At 32.9% G+C, this 5718-nt stretch overlaps 1 long non-coding RNA gene across 1 annotated transcript; it reads left to right on the forward strand.

Moving 5' to 3' along the window:
* Positions 1-573: 573 nt before the first annotated feature.
* Positions 574-2019, forward strand: LOC133778882 (uncharacterized). The gene is made up of 3 exons (XR_009869136.1): positions 574-1075; positions 1155-1821; positions 1901-2019. It is a non-coding gene; the product is annotated as an uncharacterized LOC133778882 (long non-coding RNA).
* Positions 2020-5718: the final 3699 nt, after the last annotated feature.

The following is a 5718-nucleotide window of genomic DNA, read 5'->3' on the forward strand; positions in this document are numbered from 1 at the left end:
TGTTTGTTTTTATTAGAAGTTGTTGTACATTTATTGAATACTCTAAAATATGCTAGACATTTCAAGAATATTTTATTCTAGATTTTTCTAGATATTTGTAAAATAAGATTATTCCATAATTTCTTATAAGCATTTATAGACAACTTAAGTCTAGAACATTCTAATTATGCTTGAGAAACAAGTAAATTTGTGTAGTTAATATTCATTTTAGTAAAAGAATGATCTAACACAAATAATTTTAGCCACAAATGTAAAGTGGGCTAGCCACTATAAATATCCCTTCATGGGTAGCAAAATGACGTAACTAGAAACTACAAACTATCAATAAAATTCTACTACTTTCTACTATCATTTACTCTTTAAAATATAAACATTACTCCTCTAAACCCAAATTTCTTCACTTATCCACTCAACAACATCAACTATAATATACTAACCCGTCATTCACTACACCAAATACTCATTTCCATAACACATGAATATAATACTAATAAAAAAGTGTTATGCTAAAGTGGACACTTTATGAAAAAAGGGTGGTAATAATAAAACCATCCCGCCACTTAGCTTTTTTTTCATTTCATTTGGGGCCAATTCATTTCCTTCAATTCCTTCTCCTTTTTCCTCATCATTCTCTCTCCTCTCTCTCGGATCTCTTTCTCCCACCAGACCTATCTCCTTCACTCTTTCTCTCTCACCTTTGTCTTTGTGGAGACCGACCACTACCTTCCCCTACACGCGCCGGCTAGGGATCTTCAGAGCCCGTCGAAGCTTCGACCACGCGGGCCCAAACCCTCACACGACACCAGAGGCGAACGACGTCACCGGAGGCCAGCTCTTTTCCTCTTCCCTGTGTGCGGCCAAGCCATTGTAGTGTTTTGATGAAATCTTGAGAGTTTGTACACAAGAAACTGTAAGTGCATTAGTAACTTTTGGTACTATTTTGACTCATTGGTCAGTTAGTGCATGAACACATTGTTTGAATGTATTATTTCAGGTTGAGAAGCTTGTTAGGGATGTTCAGGGACCATCTTTATCTCTTGTTCATGACGTTTGAAGCATTATGGTAATTTTCAAGGTAAGGCTGTTGGGTACTTGGGTCTCTTGCTTGTATTTTGTTTTGGTGATTTATACCAATAATAATTATTTTTTTCCAGAATCTTTTGAATCTGCCAAAACAATTTCAGCCCCTGCATCCAAGACCCTTTCGAAAGTGGGTAAATCCACTTCTAATGGTGTTTTGAAGCATGGAAGCAAAGTAGCATCTTCTGTATGTTTCCTTAAATGCTTACTTCTAGTTCTTTTATAACTTATAATTTTGTAAGGAGATTATTATTATTTTATTTTATTTTTTAATTTTTTTTCGGTTAATGATTTTTTAAAGAGAATTGTTGGTACGAAGGCTTTGAGGTCAGAATCAATTATGTCCGTTCAAGATATAGCAGTTCAATCGCAGGCTTTACTAAATGTTAAAGATTCCAGTAAGGTACAACTTAAGCAAGCAATTTTTGAATGTCTCTTACTTTTGAATATATTGACAAGTAATCATTTGGACTTTACTTATCTCCAGGAGGATAGGGAAAGATTGGTAGTAAGTAGTTTTAAGTTTGAAGACCCACGGATAGAACAAATTCAAGACCTTGAGGTTGTGGATATAGTAGTTTCTCAGATTTGTTTATTTTGTATGTAATTTAATGCAGAATTTATTTAACATACATGTTTATGCAGAATGATTTGATGAAGTACTTCAGAGAGGATTTGCATAGACGACTTCTAAGCACATATTTTAAGAAGAAAATTGATGGGCTTGAGATGCTGCAAAAGGTTTTTGAGTGCGTCACTGGTTCATTTCTTTTGTATATTAGTGCACATTTTTTACAGTATATTCTGGATTTTATTGCAGGCACTCCCATCGATTGGCAAGGAAATAGTTGAAGTTCTGGATATACTGCTGAGGTGGTTTGTTTTACAATTCTGTAAATCAAACACAACATGTTTGTTGAAGGTATAGTTTATTTACTTTTTTTTTCAAGTTTTTACAGATCTTTGATTTTTTCCTCTCTTAGGATGCATTTCCTTAATATCTAGTTCTGTTTTTGACATGAACAACAGGTGCTGGAATTCCTTCCTGAACTTTTGGACACCTTGAGGAATGAGGGACACTCTTTGACCGAGTCAGAAGCAGCCATATTTTTTCCATGCTTGATAGAGAAGGTTCTTACAATTTTAGCACGAACATTGAAAAATACTGTGATGTATTTTTCTTTTGTGTGTGTGTGTGTCTTTTCACACTGGATAGTAAAGTAGGTTTTATCCCCATCACTGAAATTGCTGACTCTGTAATTTCATGCAGATGGGCCATAACATTGAGAAATTACGGGAAAAAATACGAGAGCTAACCAAACAAATTGTGCAGACATATTCTGCTGCAAAAAGCTTCCCTTATATTTTGGAGGGTTTGCGTTCGAAAAATAACCGTACACGAATAGAATGTGCCGACCTTGTTGGGTATATAGTAGATAATCATGGAGCTGAGGTAAAATTTGTTTGTGTGTTGTCTCCACCCTCCCCACCCGCTGCAATTGAAATAGAGGACGCTAACATCTATTCTCTTGACAGATTAGTGGGAAGTTAAAATCCTTGCAAATTGTTGCATGCTTGACAGTAGAAAGAGATGGTGAAATTAGAAAAGCTGCTTTGAATGCTCTTGCCACTGGATATAAGATTCTTGGTATGTCATGATTTCAAGATTTTAAAGTATTTTCTAACTTGTTTAAGATTTTGAATTTTTATTTATTGTTCCTTTGAGACATCCCATTTTCTTTCTGCCTGTTTTGTGGGGTTAAGTTTTCTTAGTTTGTAATTTATTTTGTAAGTTGCATTGTATTAGTTGTTGTTTACAATGAATGAAATTAGATTTTATCTGTTTAATTTTAATATTTTATTGTTAACTGTTAATGACCTTTTTTCCCCATTAGGTGAGGATATTTGGAGGTATGTTGGGAAGCTAACAGATGCTCAGAAAAGCATGCTGGATGATAGGTTTAAATGGAAGGTTAGTATATATTTGAGCTTAGAATTTAAATTAAGGTAAAAATTTAAATTTGTTTTGGGATTAAATGATCTGTTTCTATTATCCATTCCGTCCTTCTAATGATATTGCATCTTTGAGGTTCGAGAGATGGAAAAAAGGAAGGAAGGGAAGCCTGGCGAAGCCAGAGCTGCTTTGAGACGTTCTGTGAGGGAAATTGGGTATGTTTTTTAGCTTGTCTTTTGTATCTTTAGTAGTGTCTCTATTACTTTTAATATTTCTAATGATGATTATCAACATTTTAATAAAGTATAAGATTTTATTTTCTGTCAATTTTTTGTGTAGTTTTCTGTTTCTTTCTCAACTGTCTTTTCTTAGATGTATGCCATGTGCCATACTTGTACTTATTTTTGTCTAATTCACATGACTGTTCAGGGATGTCGTTACAAAAGAGCCTGCTTGTCGAAAAGTACCTGTTAAGGAAGTGTATGCTGCAACAAACAATCTCTGTGAATAAAATGTAATTGGTGAAGGAACTGCAGGTTAGAACTTTGCTAAAACAAAACAAGCCTATTTACATAAAAAAGTGTAACAGGAAAGATATCCCTATGTCCATATCACCTTATCTAAGCTGTTTTTTGGACCATCCACCATAGCAATCCTAACAGGTGTTATTTTTAAATCAGGAAAGGTCTACAAAGGGTTAGCATAGAGGTATGCATCTGATCTGTTTACTGTTTAGTGTCTTAATAATAAGCCTAATAATAATTTAATATGCATCTGATCTGTGCTATTCAAGTGAGCCATATTGATAAGGGCATAAATTCACCCTCAGCTAATGAACTATTCCTCTAACAGTAAGTAAATGCTAGATATTCCTCTAACAGTAAGTAAATGCTAGATATTCCTCTCGTCCTCACTCACATTCTCTTGAAAAATCATATTTAATTTCCAACTGAACTCAGTCTCTATGATTATGGCTCTAGTTTGAGATTTTTTCTTTGCATTTTTCTCACTCAATGTTTATTTTGTTGTTCTAGTTTGGTATGTTAATGGGTTCTTTAATAGATGATGGCAAATGTTTATGAGTAGTTTTTTTGCTGCGTTAATTGATGGACATGCAGCCTAGAAAGCTTTATATGAACCTACCCACTTAAAGGGAGGAACTTTCACTTAATTTTCGTGTTTGTTTCTGAATTGTATTATTCACTGATCTTTTCAATTGACTTCTAGTGATGATTATATCATGTATAATAATGTTTCTGCCATGTGATGGAAAAACTCATTGTTGGAAACAAATTCTCCTTGGTTTTTCATAATTGCCCTTTACATCTGTGTATAGCTTAGTAAAATGTATTTGTCTATGTTCTTGTTTTAATGTTGAGGATTGTAGTTTCATTAGCCCAATGATGAAAATAATAGTAGTTTCAAATAGGTCCATGATTTTTCATCATAACTGTTTCCATCTTTAGATGGTAACAAGATGATCTTTTTTTTTCTTCTTTGCATTCTCTCTCTAGATTGGTGAAGATGCAAACTGGTTTTATTGAAAATCATGGTTATGTGCTTGAGTATAAAAAAAGCTCCATTTTAAAACGTGCATGTCTTAAAGAACTGGGGGCTTTATCTCAAATGACTACTATGTTTTGATTTCGTTTCTGTGTTAGTTGTTCATGTTGCAATTTTTTTTTTTGCAAGTGTTCTTATTACTTTTTTTATTTCAAAATTTGTATTTTTCTTAATTGTATTATGACTTCATATTTTCGGTCTACTGTTAACTTTGCCGTTTGATATTTTGGCACTTTTTATCTGAAATGTTGTTTAGATGATTAAAATTTAAAATTTGCCTCATCATATATATATATATATATTTTCATTGTTTTTTTTACTGAGTAACGTTGTCATATCTGCGATCTCTTTCCTTTAATAACTTTCTTTTATTGGGTCTTTTGTAAAAAAAAAAATACTTTTATTAATTATATACGTTTTTTTCCCACAATTCTTTAGTTTGTTTCTAGATTACTTTGTGCCTGATGATGAAAACTTTTATTTTTGTATTGATATGTGCATTGATTTCATTTTGAGCCTCCATCTTTTCTGCTCTCACCATCTTTGGTACTCACCATGATCCATTATTTTATTTTATTTATTTATTTATTACTATTTTCTCATGTTGGCTGTGGTGATGATGATCTGTGTTTGCTGTTGGTGGTGGTGAATGCCAAAGGTGATGGTTGAAGTGGTGGTGTTTAAACCTTGTAGATGTGATTGGTTCTTAATGAATTTTCAATGTTCATGAAATTTCTAGCATTAATCTCTGAGGGCATTTATATATTAAAATGGTCTCTTTTTACAGCTACAAAATATATATTTTATTGCCTTATGTAATAATATGAAGATATTGTCATTTTTTTTTTGTTAGTTTTCACTTTCTTTGCATGCTTATTTGCCGTGTGATGGAAAATCTAATTTTCAGAAGCAGTTTCATGGTTTTGCATTATAAGCCTTCTCTCTCTCTCTCTCTCTCTCTCTCTATTTTTTCACCAGAAAAAGTCTATTTTACAGAATCTATTGTGAGTGCTCTTAAGGCTTATAATGAAAATTCTCATGTACACTGTGTAATGACCCACTACTCTAGACTTTTGGACCATTAACGAAACTATACATACAAATCCTTAATAAAACTTACA

Source organism: Humulus lupulus, chromosome 1 (assembly GCF_963169125.1).
Source record: "Humulus lupulus chromosome 1, drHumLupu1.1, whole genome shotgun sequence".
NCBI lineage: Eukaryota > Viridiplantae > Streptophyta > Magnoliopsida > Rosales > Cannabaceae > Humulus > Humulus lupulus.